At 43.8% G+C, this 23,639-nt stretch overlaps 1 long non-coding RNA gene across 2 annotated transcripts; it reads left to right on the forward strand.

The window, feature by feature from the left end:
• The first annotated feature begins 6,314 nt into the window (after positions 1-6,314).
• On the forward strand, positions 6,315-8,337 carry LOC112430468 (uncharacterized). 2 transcript variants are annotated; one of them, XR_003022070.2, is made up of 4 exons: positions 6,315-6,404; positions 7,456-7,512; positions 8,021-8,110; positions 8,199-8,337. It is a non-coding gene; the product is annotated as an uncharacterized LOC112430468 (long non-coding RNA). The 2 variants fall into 2 exon arrangements; XR_003022069.2 differs by having other exon boundaries at positions 6,316-6,395.
• Positions 8,338-23,639: the final 15,302 nt, after the last annotated feature.

The raw sequence follows: 23,639 nt of genomic DNA on the forward strand, positions 1-23,639 counted from the left end.
CACGGCTCATCCCACTTGCCGTGACAAAATGTGTTTGTCAGACTTTTACTCCAATCAGTATGTCAGTGTACACATTGGTACACCTGGTGCAAGGCCAGGTGCACAGTAAAAACAGTAAAAACAATTAATCCTCCTGACAGCTTTCAGAATCAGAATCAGATTACTTTATTGATCCCTGGGGGAAATTATCTTTTGTTACAGTGCTCCATTATAAACCAACATTAAGACAAGACAGACAATACGCTAACTAAGAATAGTACAATATATACATATATATACATACTTACATAAGTCACTCATAAATAAATAGCTGGAAAAGAAACATGTGTAGTTGTAGCAGTAACCAGTGTGTTAAGTGGATGCGTTGTACGGGGAGATGGCCACAGGCAGGAATGATTTCCTGTGTCATTCAGTGGTGCTTTTCGGTAATCTCAGTCTCTCACTGAACGAGCTCCTGTGACTCACCAGCATGTCATGGAGTGGGTGGGAGGTGTTATCCAACATTGTCTTTATCTTGGACAGCATCCGCCTCTCCGACACCACCTTGAGGGAGTCCAGCTCCATCCCCACAACATTGCTGGCCTTACGGATTAGTTTATTGAGTCTGTTGGCATCTGCTACCCTCAGCCTGCTCCCCCAGCATGCAACAGCATAGAGGATCGCACTGGCCACAACAGATTCATAGAAAATCCTCAGCATTTTCTGGCATATGTTGAAGGACCTCAGTCGCATCAAAAAATAGAGACAACTATGGCCCTTCCTGTAAAGTGCTGTGGTGTTTTTAGTCCAGTCCAGTTTATTGTCAATGTGAACTCCAAGGTATTTATAGTCCTCCACAATGTCAACACTCACCCCCTGGATTGAAACAGGGGTCAAGTGTTTCCTGGTCTTCCTGAAGTCCACGATCAGTTCCTTGGTCTTTGCCACATTGAGCTGCAGATGATTCTGCTCACACCACGTGACAAAGGAGTCGACCACAGACCGGTACTCTGTCTCATCATCCCTGCTGATGCATCCAACCACCGCAGAGTCATCAGAAAACTTCTGAAGATGGCAGGTCTCCGTGCAGTGGCTGAAGTCTGTGGTGTAGAGGGTGAAGAGGAAGGGGGAGAGGACAGTCCCCTGTGGTGCCCCTGTGTTGCTGACCACCTTGTCAGACACACACTGGGAGACGTACATATTGTGGTCTTCCTGTCAGGTAATCAACAATCCAGGACACCAGAGAAGCATCCACCTGCATCGCTGCTAACTTATCACCCAGGAGGGTCGGCCTGATGGTATTGAAAGCACTAGAAAAGTCAAAAAACATGACCCTCACAGTGCTCGCCGGCTGGTCCAGATGGGTGTAGACATGATTGAGCAGGTAGATGATGGCGTCCTCTGTTCCGAGACGAGGCTGATAAGCGAACTGAAGGGGATCCAGATGTGGTCCCCTTCAGTCCCCTTCAGTCCCCTCTGTCATGTTTGCTGCCAAAAATAGGCTATAAAATTTGTTAATGAGGGTTTTTTGGAACATTTTGGATAGTAGGCTGTCAGAGAGAGAGAGTCACGGGTGCAACAACACCTTCACCCATTGACCGTAGGTACTCAGGTGATATGTCAACAATTCTCAGAACCACCTCAGCTAGCTTTATGGGTGGCTTTTTAAAAAATTGTTGGGATTGAGGGAATGCAGTTAAATCAGCCCTTAAAGAGTTCATGATACTAACAGCTCACCTCTCTGCAGCAGACACCTGCTGGGCTTTTTTTTTTTTTTTTTTTTTTGTGTCCCGTTTGGATCTTCAGCCATCAGAATTGTTGTCTTAAGGCCAAGAAAGATACCAAGCGGATTTATTTTACCAAGTGGATCATCATGGCCTTGCCATTTGGTCCATTTGATTGACCTTTATTATAATTATGAATTTATTTTATTTTCGGTTGCTACAAACGGGACAGACATGACTGGGGGATAGGACAGGGAGAAAGAATGAAAGAAAAAGAGGGAGAGAAAGAAAACCAAAGGGGAGAAGAGACGGTGAGAAAGGGGGGAAGAAAGAAAGAAAAACAAACAAAACACCTGGATCACCTGTATGGAGAAAAAAAAAACAGAAGAGAAAGCAAACAAAAAAAAGAGCAACATAATACAAAAACAGCACCATCACAATAAACTAGCTAGCAGTAGATAACAGTAGATACTAAATATTAAATGATATTGTGCAGCACGCAAGATAGACAGCGCACAATGTGCTTCGAGGCAGCAGCCAAGAAAGGTGTAGTCCGCGTCTGTGAACACCCGTGTGTACACCTGTGTGCATACCTGTGTGGATCAGCATGCTTGTATTCCAAAGGTTTCTCAGTGTAACGATCTGCTAGGGAGTGTGGGGAGCCATAGCCCCGTCCACCAGGGTATGAAGCAGGCATGGAGGAGATCCAGGCCCCAGATATCCAGAGGCCCCAGAGTACAAGGACCCGAGGAGGACCACCAAAAGGGGGGGAACCGTGCCAACCTCCTGGGAAGAGCTGAGTAGAGCCCCAAATGAGAGGTCACCCAGCAGCTACTGAGCAGAGGCGAGAGGGGGTTGCAGTGGCATGCCCGCGGGCTCTGCCGACAGCCAGCTGTGCCAGAGAGGACCGAGCTTCAGGCCCCGAGGCCAGAGGCCTGAGGGCATCCCACCCCCCGGAGGAGGCCTGACCGAGCCACAGGCGCTAGGCCCTGCCAATTGGCCACCAGGAGTGAGCCGGTACATACATGAGCACCCAGACGCCAAGGACCACCAACACACCAATGTCTGAGGGCATCAGCCACCGGCAGGGAGTGTGGTGAGGGGAGATAGGCCTCCGTACTTTGGAGGGCCTGAGATGTACCCAGAGAGGTTGAGTCTAAGACCCAACCTGACATATAGACACAGACGAACAGGCACACGCGGACACAAACGTGCATTCCCACCCCCTTATACACAACCAAATACTCGGCACTCACCCAATGTGTAGACAGACACAAATAGACACTGCACAGACAGTCGCACTCCCCAAACATACTCTATATCCCAGGTCCAGGTACCCCCGCCCTCAGAGGGGCAAGCCGCACCTAGAACCAGGAGATGTAACCCTTCTCTCTGGGGTGGAGGCAAGCGGACCACCTCCTTATCTGCAGTAGCAGGGAGGCCCCGCATCCCAGACCTCAATCTGACGGCCAGAACCTCCTCCCAGCCCCTCAGCCCTGACAGCTAACAGAACCGGGGTGAGTGAAGACCTCAAACCTCCCTACACCCGCTCATATGTAGTGTTGCTGTGTGCTGTTCTAAAGTGCATTTAAAACTCAGGAGAGCAGGGTACTTACTTCCTCTCAGAGAGCAGCACAGCTCCTCCCAAAAACCCTTAGTGTCTAAATGCATTTAAAATTGAGGGTAGGGCACCAGCGCCAGAGGTGGGTTGGAATACACCGATCATCCTCTGGATGCTGTAAAACGTGTCCACCCCCAAGGCCCTATATGTATGTGTTATGTGAGAGTGTGAGTAATGTGGATGTCTAGGTTGCAGAATAAAATTGAGGCACAGGCGGCCAGAAGGGGACAGAGGGGGGAGTGCCTCCCCTGCACCCTGGTGACATACCTGCACCTAGGGTTGCCAACTCCCTGAAAAATAAATAAGGGACACCTTGTGGCCAGGGCCGGGCAACCCAGTTGTCTTCACCCTTCCCAGTGTGGTAGCTCTTTTTTTTGTGTGTGTGAAATTATTTTTTAACCATTTGACTTGAATTTGATTTAAGCAGATGCATATTCTTTGTGATATGACCATATGGGAAACAAATGATCATTTAGCCATTTATTTTTAGCTCAAAATGACAACATTAACACAGTAAAACAGGTCTCTTTCTTAAACAGAAGCCTGTCATGCTTAACTTTTGAGAATACAAGTAAATCTTTCTTTAAAAGAACTCTGTCCTGCTTAACTTAAAATTATATAAATTAATAGAAAGCAATAGAACGAAAAATATTCTTGTAACTGTGCACATATAGTGCATTTAGTACAATTGGCTTCAGCTGAGGTATTATTTCAGCTTTTCTAATGCTAATCAGCTGCTCCTGTTTGTAAACCCGCTTGTTCCCATGATTACGCATCTTAACTCATCATCATTATTCATCTATATATTACTTTTATGTATTAGTGATCTATTTGTTGTAATCATCTATCCTTGCAGTTGTTTATTACACAAAATAAATTTCATTATCACACTTCTGGCCACATAGCGCTGATATTCACTGCACATGCCCATATTAACCTTAACCAGAGGGTTTAAAAAAAACAAACCAGTGTTTACATACCATAACTGCTTCTGCCGTGGCCTGGTGGACAAAAAATTGGTTAAGGGTTCCCCGAGCTTTCACGCCCCTCATGTTCTTCATGTGCCCACCACTAGAAGCATGCCTATGGAAAAAGTGCGCCGGCACACAGTGCAGTGCGCTTTATAGGTGTTATCATGCACTTTTCCAGCCAGGTGTTTTCCTTTTCCCATTCCTCCCTGTACTTTTGCAGCCTTTTTTTTCTTTCTCTGAACGAACAAACATTGCTGCTCTAATGTTGGGCTAATGCTGGGCAGACACTGTGCGATTTTTTCAGTCGCGCGATTCAGCTCCTGCTCAAACTGTACGATTGACTCGCAGAGGTTAGAAGTTCATAGGTCACGATGATCTCACACTATACGGCCCAATGCTCTGATGCGACCTCAGTGCTCACACTGTGCGTACATAAAATGAAGGTTATAACAGAAATTCTGTCGCTCGCTCTCCCTCTCTGTCTTTCACTCACACAGACCACCACCATCAACTTTGCTAAATTGCTAATGAAAAACATTGATCAGGCAGTTGTGATTGAGCATCAGTGTAGATCCAACTATTTTCAAGGTTGTTGTGGTCGTGATAATTTTGTGAGGCCACATCGAAAAGGCTCGGATGAGCTTTCCAAAGTTCTACAAGTTGTGCCTCCATCGCTTGTGTGCAGATCACACGCTGCACTGCCGTGCTGCGCCGTCTTTTTCGCTGACATTTGTGTTTGCGCGTGCGCAGTGTGACAAACTGCGGTGACACCCTCACGGCGGTCGCGAGGATTTCAAACAGGTTTGAAATCCTCACGACCAAGCGATTGATGATCGGGAGCTGGTCGTGAGGTGTTAATCACGTCTCGTTACCCCACGTATACTACACGATGCACGACGCACGATGAAGGCCAAAATCGGGCCGATCGCCAAAACGGTCGCACGACTCAAAAATCGGCTCAAAATGGGCCAAAAATCGCACAGTGTAATGCTGGGCTTACACTGTGCGATTTTACATAAACCTATAACAGCCGATGTTCTGACACAGTAAATAAATCACATCAACACAACACAGAACAAAGAAAACAAAAGTAGAATAACTGAAAGTAATGGTCAAATTAACAAAGTAGGACTGTTTTTTTAACAGAATGAGATTTTGGAGCACTGAAGCCCCGATTTTTGAGTCGTGCGACCGATTTGGTGATTGGCCCGATTTTGGCCTTCATCATGCATCGTGTAGTATACGTGGGGTAAGGAGAAGCGATTAACACCTCACGACCAGCTCCCGATCATCAATCGCTCGTGAGGGTGTCACCACAGGTGCTCACACTGCTCACGCGCAAACACGTAAACGTCGGTGAAAAAGATGGCGCAGCACGGCTGTGCAGCCTGTGATCTGGACACAAGCAATGGAGGCACAACTTGTAGAACTTTGGAAAGCTCATCCGAGCCTTTTCCATGTGGCCTCACAAAATTATCACGACCACAACAACCTTGAAAATAGTTGGATCTACACTGCTGCTCAATCACAGCTGCCTGATCAATGTTTTTCATTAGCAATTTAGCAAAGTTGATGGTGGTGGTGTGCGTGTCTGTGTGAGTGAAAGACAGAGAGGGAGAGCGACAGATTTTCTGTTATAACCTTCATTTTATGTACGCACAGTGTGAGCACTCAGGTCGCATCAGAGCATCGGGCCGTATAGTTTGAGACCCTGCACTCTAAAAAATATTCGTTGTGTTTGTCGGTAGAACTTAACAAAAAAGCATTTTTCTGTTAAAAAAAGTAAGTTGCCTACATGTACACGTTTCAGTGAGTTGAATAATCAATGTTAGAAGTCAGTGCAACACAAAAATTAAAAAACAGCTCCTTAACTTAAATGTTTGAGTATATTGAATAAAATACTTTTGTCATCAATCAACAACAGAAAATATTAAGTTTGTGTAACATGTAAAAATGAGTTTCAACATCCTTCCTGTTTGAATTGAGACCATTCAGACAGACGAGGGCAACCCCATAGCATATGTTCGTATCGTGCGCAACAGTTTCTGGATTCTTGTGGCTTCGTGGGAGAAGAGGTGTGTTTGCCCTCGACTGTGTTCGGTGAGTTAAGTAAGTACTGAATTCTAAATAGATGAATTACAAGTTATATTTGTACACTCTAAAATGTCATATTAAAAAAAACTGAAATTTGATGGTTTTAATCGTAATTTAGCAGAGTAGAGTTGTTGTTGTTTTTTTAAGTTTAGCTAGCCGTTTCTTTTAGCTAGCAAACGTTCCTCACAAATAAAAGAGTACAGATACAATTAAAACATGTCACTTGTCAGGGTACATTTGGTTAGCTGATAGACTATGCCGACAGCAGAGCATGTTCAATTTGAACCCGTATATGTTCAAATTAACCGGTCAGTAGCTGCCTGCATTTTTATCATGGTGTCAGAGTAAATTCGTGTTTCCACAAGATGGTCTCGGGTGAGGTAACTAATTACTGACAGAGTCAAATGTGGTGAATTTATCCCTGACTAAAAGTATTTCTATCAATTATGTTGATGTTCTAAGCTCGACTGGGAATTCTGCCTGAGATTAAAGTTGGTTGACCTAGCAAAAAAAAAACCCAAAAAACAATATTGTGTGTGTGTGTGTGTGTGTGTGTGTGTGTGTGTGTGTGTGTGTGTGTGTGTGTGTGTGTGTGTGCGCGCGTGCATACGACTTGCATTTGCTTTCTGTAATTGTAAGCATAATGTAAAGTGTGGGATTGTGGCATGTCCACAGTGGTATTTAAATAGTTTAAAAGAAATTTCTCTTGCACATTTGGATTTGACACCTTATTACAAGTTTAAACTGCAGTCTGTAGATGTCAATTTTAAAATTCAATTTTGTTCAGTCTTTATGATTAATCTTTTTCAGTGTTGCATTGTAGTGTTTTAGAGAAGGTTTTATACTTAAAATAGCTTGTTAACTCAAAAGCTTCAATAATTCTTTGCATTACAAAAGGTCGCAGTAAATTTCAAAATGCATTGGACTTGCAAAATTTGCAAGTTTGAAACATCAAGAAGGAATGAGCTCTTAAAGCATTACAGGCTTAAACATAGCCATGGTGGACTGTTTATACCTTGCCTGTACTGGGATTGTTACTGCTCATTTGAACATGTGCTTCTCATAGGAACCGAAAACACACTCCTCACTCATTGGATGACTTCAAGCCTGAGCTGATACAGAGGTGTGTCAGTCGTTTGAATGCAGGAGATGATCCTCTTGAGGAACATAATGAAAATCCATTGTGTGAAGATGTAGCAAATGAAGAGGATGAAGAAATTGGGGAATTGCCTAATTTAATTGAGAAACATTTAGCCCACCTACTACTAAAACTGGAAAGTATATATAATGTACCTCGCAGGTGTATTGATGAATTAGTTACAGTTACAGTTATAGTTCATGTCATTCTCTGATTCAGGTCCTATTGATCAAAAGCACAATTGTGCTGTTGATGAAATTTAGGTTACATTTACTTTTAGTCACTTTATCCTATTGCTAGCAAAGTGGGCATTTAAAGCAGGCCAGTGTGTAACAGTTTAAATTGAAGTTACAAAGATTAAATCTTTATTTCTTTTAAAAACATATTTAAAATCAATATTTGGCACAATGCAAGTCACATAAATGTAATAGTTTTGACTTTTCACCTAATAAACTGTAAGTTTAAGTTTTGTTTTGCTTTTTTTATTCTCCAGAGTTCGGTGGAAATGAAGAGAGAGGTCGCAATCCGTTGCCTGAAGGTGTATCTGAAAGAGAAGGAAGAGGATCTCTTCAGAGAACAGCTGGTAGGTGAATCTCGCATTCTTTTGTGTTTTATTTTTAAATGGCACATAAAATGCTGACATGTTTCCATTTAAACTACCTACTTGCCAGGATGGTGAACAACAGTTCCCAGAAGAAGTGGTAAAGATTGTAGACACCAGACGAGCAGCAGTGTCTCTCCCAGCTGTCGCTAAAATTGTGATTGAAGGAACAGCAGTCCTGGAAGACCTTGATGTGCCCAGAGTGTGTGCCTTAATGATGGGGCTTATATACACTCTCAATCTGAGCTACCCAAAACAAGTAAAGAACACTCTAGAGGTATTTCTGGAACTTGATGGGCTTAAACCAGTCCACGGGTAATGTCTGTTAAGTGCAAACTTCTGTCATGAAACGAATGTGAATTGGACTGTAGTATTCCGATGTGCCTGTTACGTTTTTGTATGCAGTCCTAGATGAGTGTAGTTTTGAGAAAAGTTTGTAATACATATAATCTTAGCTTTGGATTGTTCTGTTGTTGAACATTAAAATCTTTTGTCATTTCCTTGATTCTGCGACAAGTTGAACAAGTTGATACCAATTTAAGTTAATGTTAATGTACATGAAGTACTTTTTTTTTTTTAGTCATTTATAATTAAAGGGCTGCTGTAATGTCTCATTTATGTTGTATTGACACAGAAGTGTATTACTTTGAAAATGTTTTGTAATAAAATAATCAATTGGAATAAGTGAAATGGCTTTGTGTGATTTTTAGAAAAGCTACTATAGAAACCTAAACTAATTGGCATGGATAATTGTGAGTAGGATACATGTAAAAAAGTTCGTTGGTGTAACTCAACTAATGTAATTTCTCAACTTAATTTTACCAGAAATTTTAAATTAATATTAGGTTGCATAAACTGAATTGTCATACTCGAATTGTCATAAGTGTGCTGTCAGCTCATTGGTCACAAAGCAGGAGAGGGGCTGGGAATTATGTTTTCAAACAAAGCGTTAATTCCATAAACATTTATAGACTACTTTTGATTCTCACTGTATTACGGGACAAAGTGCGTCCCTTATTAGCTCAATACGGGACGTGTACTTGTGTTTCGAAATACGGGACAATTCCGTTTTTTAAGGGACGGTTGGCAACCCTACCTGCACCCCAAGCCCTGCGTGTGTGGGTGGGTGTGGTAGAGTGGGAATAGGGAGGCAGCTGAGGATGGAGAGGGAAGAAAGGGAGGGGCAAGCGGCCCCTCTCTGGAGCCAGCTCCCCCGCTGACCCCAGTAGGCACCCCACACTCTGGAACCCAATAGGGCAAGGGGGCCCAGGCCCATCCGGACCGAGGGCCCGCAGCAGCAGCAACGCCCAGCCCCACAGAGTCTGAGGCAGCCCACCTGACTCCACCCCAGAGAAGACTGCACCCACCCCATCATCCAATCATCTCCCAAACTACACAAGACAATAGACACCCAGGTTGAGTTCATTCTCCACCTCTCCTAAATCTCTCCCCCCACCTCCAGAGTAAGCTCTTGTAGTGAGGAGACCACCTGCAAAGACATAACAACCTCCCCACCAGTTAGAGAGCCCCCTAGTTGGGCCGATGAACCAGAGGTCCCCTGCACTGGGGCTGAGCCCCCCTGCACCCACCCACCCACTGCTCCGGCGACACAACAGCCAGGACCCAAGCCCCCAAGGCCCGGCCAGCACCCCAGACCGGGGGGCGGAGCACCTCCAGACCCCCAAGCCTCCACGCCCGTCCCGGATCCTCCCAGGCTACCAGGCCAGTAACCAATGTCCACCAGCACAGACCCTCCCCCATCTCCGCTGTATGCCTGCTGGGCTTTAAAATTACTGAGATCCTTTAAGACCGGTTACCCTTTAGGACTCACAGTAGGGTTCACTTTCAGGTTGGTTTCTGTCAAAAAAGGAGGAGCACAGTTTTAATTGAAATCAGTTAAAGGTCCATCTGAGTTGATTAATAAGTTGAAGATGATGATTAGGAAATAAACAGTTTTTTTAGTTTTAGTACATCACCACTGTAGATTAAAAACCACATAATCAATGTATGATTCAAGCACAGACTTTGTCTTTAATGGGAAGGGATTTATTAAAAAAGTTACCTTACCTTTCACTAATAGTCCTTGGATAAACTGAAATCATCTTATATGCAAAGAATATCTGTGGTGCTTTTCCATGTATCTGCTGACTTAATGAAGGCCCAGTTTAGATAACCACATATTTTAAGTGCTGTCTTATGCCAGTGGGTGGTGGGGGTCAAAGAGTAGCTACTGGTCTGTGTGTGTTGTTTTCTTTAACATTTGGTCTTCAATCCTCCAGAATGAGCACACCACAGTACAGGAATAATAACCTGTCGTCTTTGGTGTCCTCCCCTGCTGAGCTTGATGTTTCCATCCAGTGTGTTGATGTGTTTGGTTAAAGCCTCTGCTTCTTCAGTTTTGATTTTAAATCATCTACATGTCTAAACCAGTGGCTATATGCTGTGTCTTTGAAAGAGCCTACAGCTTTAATTTCCTCTCCCTCCTGCAGGTTGGCTGCAGTAGGGGACACCTCGTTACTTTTGCCTGTGGAAATGTTTGTTGTGTTTGTGGTGGTAAGGAAGAGGTCTAACAGGGTGCAAAGCTAAACAGGGGTGAAGCTGAGTCTTCCGTGTAAGGAGCTGTCTCTCTGTAGACACTTTCTGATGGTGGCTACTGCCTCAGTTGTGAAATGTGAGCTGATAGTTTAAAATGTGGACCTTGCTGATGAAGTCCGTGGAGAGTGATGAGTAGTGTTTCCCATAAGTAGAATTTGTGGTTTATAAGGTCAGATTATTTTATCATTATACTGAACTTATAACTGAAAAAAGTCTAAACATAAACTGTTATTACCTTATTATCATGTCATTGATGTTTTATTCCAAACAGATCAGTGTTGGATGTATGTGGCCGAGACACTAAACCTTAACATAAAGAAATGAATGTGATGTGATACATAACTGTGTTCACAGTTTCTTCTGGTAAAATCATCTTCTTCTTGTTTTATAGAAAGATCATGGGAGAACCTGTAGAACAACCACCAACCAAAGCATCAGCAGGTAGGAAATCTGTGGTTTGTCTGATGAGATGTATGGATGTACATGAGGTAGATTCCCTTTTTGTAACATTTTTTTTTTTAGAAAAAAAAGATATTCTGGCATTTGTTAGAAAAAAAATGTCAGAACATTTAGACTTCATTATATATATGCTTGCCTTTAAAACAAACAGTCTCTATCATTATAAGTACATCAAAATCAAATGTTTCGAAACATGTCTTAATCTTTTTTGGCACATTTTTATAACATGAGAACTGCCAATGTTGAATATGAGATGATGAAGTTTTAATTCAACAGATTTAGAGTATTTTTCACATGATTGAGATTGAGATGCATGTTTATGTGTCTTTATTCTTCCTGTAGAGGAGCTTGCCAGCGTGCGGTCAGCCTTTGTTTGTAGGGTGTCACCAGAAATCCTCACACAGCTCCTTGAAGCTGTTGTAAGTGACGGTGTTTTAAATGAATTGGAGAAAGAATCAATACTGGAAGGGAACCCAGTCAGAGCAGACAAGGCACGCTGCTCCATCGACTCAGTGAGGAAGAAAGGGGACCAAGCATGCAGGATAATGATCAGACATCTTCAGAGTATAGATCTCTCTCTTTTTTCTCAGCTGCGTTTATACTCTGATCCATCTGCTCAGCAAGATGAGGTCATGTATCTCTATAAGAATGGTCACCACCAGTTTGTTGCGATGTGAAAGTGTGAAACTTCAGAATTCATTGTAAGAAAAGGGGGAGGAAAAGAAAGAAAAGCCATAGTTGTTTGACTTGAATGCTTCAGGAAAAAAAATGAAAACAAAATGCCATATTTATATAGAATAATGTAAAGCATTTATTTTTGTGTCCAGAAATGGTTTACATTATCTGTCTCCTTTCTAATTTACAGCAGGAATTATATTTGAATACTGAATGTCTGTCAGGTGCTTCTTTTAAATGGTGAACATAGCAGTAGGGATACATTATAACACTTGAACATTGTACTATTTGGAAACAAAGTTATTTCTTTTGGTTTTTTTCTGTTATTTCTTTCTTTTCTTTTTTAAATTCAGATGTTCTTCAGGATTGTCAGCCTAAATTCAAGTCTAACCTGAATAGGAAGTTCCAGTGTGTGTTTGAGGGGATTGCTAAAGCAGGAAACCCAACCCTTCTGAATCAGATCTACACAGAGCTCTACATCATAGAGGGAGGGACTGCAGAGATCAATAATGAACATGAGGTCAGACAAATTGAAACAGTATCCAGGAAACCAGACAGGCCAGAAACAACAATAAGAAAAGAAGACATCTTTAACGACTCACCTGGAAGAGATAAACCAATCAGAACCGTGCTGACAAAGGGAGTGGCTGGCATTGGGAAAACACTCTTAACACAAAAGTTCAGTCTTGGCTGGGCTGAAGACAAAGCCAACCAGGACATCCAGTTCATATTTCCATTTACTTTCAGAGAGCTGAATGTGCTGAAGGAGGAAAAGTTCAGCTTGGTGGAACTTGTTCATCACTTCTTTACTGAAACCAAAGAAGCAGGAATTTGCAGCTTTGAAGACTTCCAGGTTGTGTTTATCTTTGATGGTCTGGATGAGTGTCGACTTCCTCTGGACTTCCACAAAACTACAATCCTAACTGACCCTTGCAAGTCCACCTCAGTGGAAGTACTGCTGATAAACCTCATCAGGGGGAAACTGCTTCCCTCTGCTCGCATCTGGATAACCACACGTCCTGCAGCAAGCAGCCAGTCAGATCCCTCCACACTGTGTTGGCATGGCGACAGAGATCAGAGGATTTACTGACCCACAGAAGGAGGAATACTTCAGGAAGAGATTCAAAGATGAGGAACAGGCCAACAGAATCATCTCCCACATCAAGACATCACGAAGCCTCCACATCATGTGCCACATCCCAGTCTTCTGCTGGATCACTGCTACAGTTCTGGAGGATGTGCTGAAAACCAGAAGGGGAGGACAGATGCCCAAGACCCTGACTGAGATGTACATCCACTTTCTGGTGCTTCAAGCCAAAGTGAAGAAGGTCAAGTATGATGAAGGAGCTGAGACAGATCCACACTGGACTCCAGAGAGCAGGAAGATGATTGATTCTCTGGGAAAACTGGCTTTTGATCAGCTGCAGAAAGGAAACTTGATCTTCTATGAATCAGACCTGACAGAGTGTGGCATCGATATCAGAGCAGCCTCAGTGTACTCAAGAGTGTTCACACAGATCTTTAAAGAAGAGAGAGGACTGTACCAGGACAAGGTGTTCTGCTTCATCCATCTGAGTGTTCAGGAGTTTCTGGCTGCTCTTCATGTCCATCTGACCTTCATCAACTGCAGTCAATCTGCTGGAAGAACAACCTACATCGTCCTGGTGGTCAAAATTTTTTAATGCACCAAAACTACAGCATGTCCACCAGAGTGCTGTGGACAAGGCCTTACAGAGTCCAAATGGACACCTGGACTTGTTCCTCCGCTTCCTCCTGGGTCTTTCACTTCAGACCAATCAGACTCTCCTAAGAGGTCTTCTAACACAGACAGGAAAGAGCTCACAGACCAATCAGGAAACATTCCAGTACATAAAAGAGAATCTCAGTGAGAATTTGTCTGCAGAGAAAAGCATCAATCTGTTCCACTGTCTGAATGAACTGAACGATCTTTCTGTAGTGGAGGAGATCCAACAGTACCTGACTTCAGGAAGTCTCTCCACTGGTAAACTGTCTCCTGCTCAGTGGTCAGCTCTGGTCTTCATCTTACTGTCATCAGAAAAAGATCTGGATGTGTTTGACCTGAATAAATACTCTGCTTCAGAGGAGGCGCTTCTGAGGCTGCTGCCAGTGGTCAAAGCCTCCAACAAAGCTCTGTAAGTACAATTGTACTCATCCATTTAACATCCAGTTGTGTCAGTAACTTATTTCTGACATATTTATTTGGCAAACAATAGCTTTTACTTGGGTGGCGTGTCGTGCATTAAACAAAGCATTTCCATTGTGACTTAGTTATAATCAAATTATTTGAATTACTCAGTGAATCATTGCAGCCATAGAATCATCCTTAGTTACACTTTATTAAACTTAGAATTCTGAGTGCTTCTTTGGATGTACTTAGAATTGCTTCTTCACTCACCTCTTTCCACTTTCTGTGTGTTCATGCACCACTGTTGAATGTAATTTACTAATAAAATCCCTACAAAATCTGTCTACTGCACTGTGCCTTGGTGTTCCACATTGTGATTTTTGTTTGTATTTTGTTTGTTTTTTTGGCCTGTGCTTTCCCCTCACTTCAAACTGGTTGAAGCAGATAGTCCAGCACCTCAGTTTATCCTCAATCTGAAACTAGCTGTTTTAGCAATTTAACCTTTAAACACACCTCCCCTTGTCATCCCTCCTATTGTTGCCATAAAATTTAATCTTGATTTTAAAAATAAACCACCAAATAAAACAACAACAACAACAACAACAAACAATCCAAGTCAGACTTCATGGCACCAAATTCTTAAGGTTTTGTCAGCCTTTGATGACAAACTGCACCACAATCTAAAACAGGCTTTCTCATCATTATTATTTTTTTCTTTTTTGAGCTTAATTAGGAGTTAAGCATTGATCTCAGTCTGTAGTTCAGCACCACTGAAAGAATAATAATTTCCTAACAGCTTATAAAACAAATGATCGGCATAGTTTTCCTCAGTGTGTTGCATACCTATTTTGTAGATTTATGCATCTATATTGTCTTCCTGTTCATCTTAGCCACACACAGAACAGCTCTTTTTGTTGCAATTGGATCTAGAACACAATTCAAATCAGGCAACATCTCCTAACCTGGATGATTTTTAAAGTGGATTCTAGGAAGTTAAAAATTGTCTTGAACTGCTTGTACGATGATAGCTGTCCTTTATGATAGCCTTGGTTGCCCCACATAGCCATGCAAGGTGGCTCTCTCCTTGGGCAAGAAGACCATCCAGTCTCACAGTTTTCTTTCCCCTTGTTGGCTGATGATGTTCATTTTGTTTGTTTTTTAGCTGACTTATAGTCATTCTCATCATTGTCTTCAAATTACAGACTCCTGACTGCTGCTATAGATTACCCAGCTTAACAGGTGACCCATTGTTTTGAAAGTTGAGTTGTGATTCCAGTGCCTGGGACTGAGTCTGCTCAAGACCATTTCCTCTGTGTCATTCTCCTCATTTCCCCCTCCCTCCCTTTCTTCTCTATCCTATACAGTGAAGACAAAAGTGAATACCTCAAGTTCTGAAAACTCTTCCCTTTCATCATCTTCCACATGATCTCTCTCATCTTTTTTTCTTTTTTGCCTGTCCCATTTGGTTCTTTAGCCATCAGAATTGTTGTCTGAAGACCAACAAGGATACCCAATGGATTTACTTTGCCAAATGGATCATCGTGGCATTGCCGTATTGGTCCATTTGATCGACCTTTGTTTTTATTATTTATTATATTTTATTTTCAGATGTTACAGACGGGACAGACATGAGTGAGGGATAGGAAAGGGAGAGAGAAAGAGGAAGGAAAAAAACAGAAGGGGAGAGGGACAGTGAGAAAGGGGGGGAGAAAAAAAATCTCCTGGATCACCTGTTGAGAGAAGAAGAATAGAAAACAAGCAAAAAAACAAAAAAAACAAAGCAACATACTAAACACAACACCATCGCATTAATCTAGCTAAGTGTAAACAGCAGTAAATACTAAATATTCAATGTTGTTGTGCAGCACGCAGGACAGACAGCGCACAATGTGTTTTGAAGTAGCAGCCAAGAAAGGTGTAATTTAAGTCTACGAGCAGTGAACATCCGTGTGCATACCTGTGTGGATCAGCACGCTAGTATTCAAATGGTTTCCACATGTAATGGTCTGCAAGAGGATGTAGCGAGCCATAGCCCCGTCCCCCAGGGCATGAAACAGGCATGGAGGAGATCCAGGCCCCAGACATCCAGACGCCTCAGAGTGCGAGAGCCCAAGGAGGACCACCGGAGGGGCATCCGTGCCACCCTCATGGGAAGGGCTGAGGATCCCCAGACGAGGCGTCACCCAGTAGCCACCGAGCAGAAGCTAGAGGCGGCTGCACCGGCGTGCCCGCCGGCTCTGCCGGTAGCCAGCTGTGCCAGAGTGAACTGAGCCGCAGGCCCAGAGGCCCCCCGCACCCCGGAGGAGGCCTGACCGACCAAAACAGGCGCCAGGCCCCGCCAGGTAGCCACCGGGAGTGAGCCGGTACATACCTGAGTGCCCAGCCCCGGACACCAAGAACCACCAATGCACCGACCCCTGAGGGCATCAGTCACCGGCAGGGAGTGTGGTGAGGGGAGACAGGCCTTGGAGGGCCTGGGAGTTCCCAGAGAGGTGGAGTCTAAGACCCGACCTGACATATAGACACAGACAAACAGGCACACACAGACACAAACATGCATTCCCACCCTCATGCACAAATATACAAACACTCAGCACTCACCCAACGTAAGGATTGACATAAATGGACATGTACACACAATCACACTCCCCAAACATACTCTATACCCCGGGTCCAGGTGCCCTCGCCCCCAGAGGGGGAAACAGAACCCAGACCCAAGAGATGTTACCCTTCCCCCCGGGGTGGAGGCAAGCAGACCGTCCCAGGGTCCGCAGCAGCAGGGAGGCCAATCGGACAGCTAACATCTCCTCCCAGCCCCCCCGCCCCAATGGCTAGCAGAGAACGGGGGTGTGCGAAGACCCCATACCTCCCTCCTCCCGCTCATGTATAGTGTTGCTGCGTGTTGTTCTAAAGTGCATTTAAAACAAGGGAGAGCATGGTGCTGCTGCCAGAGAGCAGTAGGTGTTAGCACGGCCCCTCCCGAGAACCCTCAATGTCTACATGGATTTAAAATTGAGAGGTGGGCACCAGCGCCAGAGGTAGGTTTGAGTACACAGACCGTCCACTGGACGCCGTTAACGTGCCCACCCTCAAGGCCCTATATATATGTGTGTGTTATGAGAGTGTAAGTAATGTGGATGTCTAAGTTGTGAGATAAAATTGAGGCACAGGTGGCCAGAAGGGGACAGGGGGGGGGGGGGGGGTGTCTCCCCTGCACCCTTGTGACACACCAGCACCCCAAGGCCCTACCTGTGTGGGTGAGTGTGGTGGAGCGGGAAGAGGGAGGTAGTCGGGGATGGGGAGGAAAAGGAGGGAGGGGAGGATGCCCCTCCCTAGGGCCAGCTCCCCCCGCTGACCCCAGTAGGCACTCCCGTCCTCTGGTACCCACCAAGGCAAGGGAGCCCAGGTCCATCCAGACCGGGGCCTGCGGTAGCACTGCCAAGCCCCACAGGACCAGGGGCAGCCCACCCTACCCCACCGTAGAGGAAACTGTACCCACCCCAACATTCAATCGTCTCCCAGACTACATGAGACAACAGACAACCAGGTTAAGTTTATTCTCCACCTCTCCTATGTCTCTCCCCCACCTGCAGAGTGGACTCCTGCAAGGATGGAACAACCTCCCCGCCAGTTGAAGAGCCCCCCAGTTAGGCCGATGCACAAGAGGCCCCCTGCGCCAGGGCTGAGCCCCCGTGCACCCACCCGCTCACAACCTCGGTGACACACCGATGAGGACCGAAGCCCCCAAGGCCCAGCCAGAGCCCCAGCACGGAGGCGAAGCACCCCCGAACCACAAACCCCCACGCCTGCCCCGGATCCACTCAGGGGCAGCCAGGCCACCAGGCCAGTAACCTACGTCCACCAGTACAGACCATCCTCCAGCCCCGCTGCACGCAGCCACGAGGAGAACAACCTCTAAGAGCGACCAGAGCCCCTAACCAAGTTATGAACACAGCCCCCGGGTTAAGCCCTCCAGGGATAACGTCTCTAGGGGTCCTCCAGGCGCCCTAAGCCCGTCCCAACTCCATATCAACCACAGTAGCTAAGGCGGCACCAAACCACGATCCCCTACCCCCGCTAGGTGATGGAGCCGATCAAAGGAGCCCAGAGGGATTGATCTAATGTGGTGGCAGAGGCTATATCGAGACTAATGTGATCTATTAGAAGGTTTCTATATTGGCTAGAATTAAGATTATTTTTTATTTTTCCAGTTCATGAGGACCGTTTTCTTGGCGATGCATAGGGCAGTAAAAACCATGTGGACTGTATTAGTTTCTGTAGTGACCTCATCCAGTTTTCCCAACAAGCATACTAAAGGGGAGGTTGGAATTTTACATTTCAGACACTTTGTTAAGTCTTCACATATCTCGTGCCAAAACTTCTGCACTGGTGAACAGAACCAAAGAGCATGAATGTAATTGTCTGGTGTATTGCCTTGACAGTGTGAGCAGTTGTTGGAAGATGTAAAGCCCATCTTGAACATCCGATGACCTGTATAGTGCACTCTATGTAGTATTTTGTATTGTATTAATTGCAGACTGGGATTTTTAATCAATTTAAAGGTTTTTAAGCATACCTGAGACCAGAAGTTTTGGTCTAAGCTGACTGATAAATCTACTTCCCACTTTGCAATAGGAAGGGATATTGATTCATCTAATTTAGAAAGTGTTCTGTATATTTTAGATAATAATTTGGGGGATTTAAGAGTAAGAAAATGTGCCGCACTTAGTGGTGTTTGTAATTCAACTTGACTGAGGTTAAATTTCTTTTTTACTATGGATTTAATTTGTTGATATTCTAAAAAATCTTTTCTTGTTGATCCCATATTGTGCAACTAGTCTGTCAAATGGAATAAATTCTGTTCCCTCTAATATATGTTCTAAGTATTTAATTCCTTTACAACTCCATTCTGGGAAATTAATCATATTGTTGTTTTGTAATATGTCAGGGTTATTCCAGATAGGTGTACGTTTGCATGGGATTAATGAGGACTCCGTTATTTTTAGAAACTCCCACCATGCTGTCAGAGAAAAGCTGATGTTGATACTTTTAAAACATTCATGTCTTTTGATGTTTGAGCTAATAAATGGTAGGTCTGAAATCTCTAGATCCTTGCATAGTGCCTGTTCAACATCTAGCCAGGGCTCATCTAAGAAGGTATGTTTTAACCATTCTGAGATGAACTGAAGCCTGTTGGCTAAGAAGTATTTGTGAAAATTAGGCAGATCTAATCCTCCTCTATCCTTGGTTCTTTGTAGCGTTTTTAAGCTGATACGTGGGGGTTTATCTTTCCAAAGGAATTTGGAAATATATGTATCCAGAGATCTGAACCAATCTTGTGATGGTTTGTTAGGGATCATCAAAAATAAGTAATTTATTTTTGGCAAGATCATCATTTTTATAGTGGCGACCCTTCCCATGAGTGATATGGGTAAAGATTTCCATCTAGTCAGATCGCCTTCTACTTTCTTTAGAAGTGGGATGTGGTTTAATTTAGTTAAGTCTGAAAGCTTAGGAGAAACATTAATACCTAAATATTTATTATTTCCAGATTGTAGTCATAAAACTGACACCGCTCCACGAATAGCGTGGAGTAGAAGGGCGTGTCAGTAATCACTCCTATTAGTCTCATACCAGAGAAGGCTCTGCAGTTCTGTCCTAATGACTCTGTGTTTCTTGCCTCCTAAGAGTTTTCTCCTCACAAAGGTGTTGTGGATAAATACAATGAAATAAAATTATATGACCAAGAAAAAAACTGTGGTAGTTTGTAAATATAAAAATAAACGCGAATTCACTGTGTAACTTTATTAGCAGTGTCCTCCTGAAATGTGACAACAACGTTCAGAGTAACATCCTCCTCTCTGCCCCTTAATGCTCTCTGGTCACTATGGTAATGCGTAAATATTTCTTTCAAAAAAAGACACACAACTACAACACGGGAAAAGACCCAAGGAAACCGACTTAATGATAAAAACCCTGAAAAACCTCAATTTCACACCTGGGCCTCAACTCTCGCAGCCCGATACCAAACGACTCATGGACCAGCACCAGTCCATGGCCCGGCGTTTGGAGACCGCTGGATGGACATGTAGGTGAAGGGAACAGAGGAGATGACAAGGTATTGAATAGGTACAGTGTTAAGGAGAGAAATGTAGAAGGACAGATGGTGGTGGGTTTTATGAAAAGGATGCAAAAAGCTGTGAGAAACATTGACTTTAAGAAGAGGAAGGAACACAGGGCCATGTATAAGAGTGGAGGACTGTGCACACAGGTGGACTACATTATCTGAAGGAGATAGGTGGCATGAATTAGCTGCGTGAAGCAGGTAGGATTGCACCCAAACGCAGACTCAAAGGCAGAACTTTAACTCAAAAAAGCTTTGCTTGTATCTAGTAATACAAAACAAACTGGAAAAACACACAAACTGTCACGGTCTGCAGAGGCAGACCGTGCGGAAATGTGTGTGGTGGACCCAGGAGCGAACACAAGCAAGGATGCAGGAGTGGAGTTAAACAAAAGCGAGCCTTTTATTCTGGCTGATGAAAGGAACAAAACAGAGTGAGGGCAGCATAAGAGTAATAGTTCAAACAGAAACCTAAACTGGACATAAACTAAGGAAAAGCTATGGCTGGAGATCCGGAACACAGGGGGTGGTAACACAGACGACGCGACACAGACTACATGAAACACAGAGACTAAATACACAAGAGGGATGATCAGGGGAAGTGGCCACACATGGGTACACAGCTGACACAGATAAACATAACAAGACATGGCAGGAGTAAACAACACTGACGGGAGACTGTCAAAGTAAAACAGGAAGTACACAGGTGCAAACAGGAGGAGAGAGAGAGCACGGGCATAGTGGGCTGGGGAAACATGGAATGAAACAAGGAGGGGAGATGAGGGCTCACAGATACATAGAGGGGCACACAGGGGATAAAAGTCACAAGGGGAAGTCAAATAAGGAACACCACAACAGGACAACTTAGGAAACATGGCCTAAATAAGGAACGAAATACAAAAATACAAGAAACTAAGAATACTGGGCCCACATGGCCCAGGACCATGACACAAACTAACAGGGCAAGCAGAACAAACAGCACGGAAATGAGCGAGATCATGATGCAGGACAGAGGGAGATGAAGACATAAATACACAAAAGGGCAAAAAAGGGAACGAACTGCAGGAGGGAACACAGCTGAACATGATATAACTAATAAACAGTACCTTTGCACATTGACTGAAACTAGATGGCTGAATGAACAATGGGCTCTGAGTCAGTTCCTTGATCATTAATATGCAAATTGTCATAACCATTTAACAACCACTGATCAACAAACACTAATCAATGACCCAAAGTGGGTTGGGGAATGGCTGCAATCTCAGCATTATAAGATAGTGAAAGAGGTACCCTTAAGCCCCCTCCTCGATTCAGAGATGGTCATTCCCTTTTCACGTAAATGGCCTCCTTGACTGCCCGCTCAAACCAGCGTTCCTCCCTGTCCATGTTGTGTATGTCCTCATCACTGAAAGAGTGTCTGTCACGGCTGAGGTAGCAGTCGTGTGGTGTGTGGGAGAAAAGAACCCAAAATGCAGGTACTGCCTGGGGTGTGAGTGAGCGTTTTTTAAAGTGATGGCAAAGTACACAAACAGGGGATAAGGAACAGGGAGCAAATAAAACCTAGACCGGGAAAACTAATAAACAAACCTGAAAACATAAGGACAGGCCAGGACTCCACAGTAAATAGGCTGTGGAGACAAGGAGTAAACAGCTGCTATGAAAACACATCAAACTTTATGATGATAGTTTTTCACGTTACTTTACGAGAAACATAACCTCGGCTTTAATTTTCAAAGCCACAGAGTCGGACACACTGTAAAGTGAATTGTACAGTTCACACCTGTACTCAGGTTTAACAAACTGTCAGTTTCTGTTGGGTTGGGTTATTGCCATTACCAGGCAAATACAGCGTGCACACACAAACACTCACATGTACATTTCTGTCATCTACAGGTTTTCTCAGGGCAAAATCAGTGTCCTATAGCTGCAGCTCTTAAGTCTGTGTTATATAGTTTCTTCTGTATAATAAAAATGTATCTCTGTTCATCATCTCTGTTATAGCTTGAAGTTTAGTTTTTCAGATTGGAACTCTGACTGATCCCAGGTAACAGCTCACATTTTTCTAATTACCAAGTGCAGCAAGTTTGGACTTGTAATGAATGTCTTCACTCATCACTGTCACTGTAAACATGGGACTTCATCATTTGAATCCAGAGTGATCAAAACAACAGAACAACATGGTAAAGATCAGCACATCACTATATTGAGCTAAGCATTCATAAACACACTTCAGACATTTCAATAACACACAAATGCCACCACTGCTCTCATTTCTAACATCACGGCCCTGTTTCAGAAAGCCGGTTTAGTGCAAACTCTGAGTAAGTATACGCTGAGTTAACGAAAACTCTGGGTTTTCTGTTTCACAAAGCGAGTTTAGATTAATTCTGAGTGAGTTACTATGACGACACACTCCGTGAAGCTAACCTGCCCCCTAGCAGGTTTACTTCAACTAACCCTGACATTCTCCGCCTCTTTGTCAGAAACCTGACTGTAGGAAGTGTCAGACATGACCTGCCCCTTCCTTGAAGAGCCAGTAGATGTTGAAGCCCAAATTCTCCGCAGAGCTCTCCGCCGGGAGAGAGTGATTAGAGCGCGTTTGGACATTTTATCATTTCCTGATGATTTTCTGTGTGAATGTTACCGTTTTTCAGCACAATCTATAATTTATTTGAATAACATCCTCAGGTCTAATATTGCTCATGTGACACATCGCGGACATCCTCTCAGTTCTGTACATATTATTTGTATTGCACTTCGGTTTTTTGCAAACGGGAGCTTTCTGTATAATATTGGTGACGCTGAGCACGTTTCCAAGGCTACCGTCTGTCGGGCAGTCAGGAATGTTACAGTTGCACTGAAACGTCTCCTGTACTCGTTTGTGGTGTTCCCCGGTCACAGACCCACAAGATTCATCAAAGAGGGATGCCACAAAATTGCAGGTAGCAGGATGAACAAAACTTAATTCATGATGTGGTGATACTTGAACTACTACTTAAATTTTACATTTATTTTCAGGGTTCCCAGGCGTGATTGGCTGTATAGATGGCACTCACATTCCAATCATTGCTCCTTCAGTAAATGAAGGAGACTATGTGAACAGGAAGTCTTTCCACAGCATTAATGTACAGGTACATAGTTCCCTGTAGCATTTCAAACTAACAAATTATTTCATTATAGTAATGGATGCTAATTTGTGTTCTCTGCACTGTGAAGATCATATGTGATGCTGCCAACATTATCACAAATGTGGAAGCCAACTGCTCAGCCTCTGTGAGTGGTGGTGGTGGAGGACCTACACCTGTTTTTCGGGCCTCCGCTTTTTTTCTAGTGGCCATAACGGGTCACATTTGAGCATACAGAGTAAGCAAATATGTACTTGTAATGTGCTCAGATAATTTCAATAAGTGCTTACAGAAAGAAAATTAATGTAGCCTCTAACTGCAATTGATTTACATCGGACAAACAGACCAAGCACTATGGCTCATAATACAATTACACCTTACCTGTTT

This window comes from Maylandia zebra, linkage group LG23 (genome assembly GCF_041146795.1).
Source record: "Maylandia zebra isolate NMK-2024a linkage group LG23, Mzebra_GT3a, whole genome shotgun sequence".
Taxonomy (NCBI): domain Eukaryota; kingdom Metazoa; phylum Chordata; class Actinopteri; order Cichliformes; family Cichlidae; genus Maylandia; species Maylandia zebra.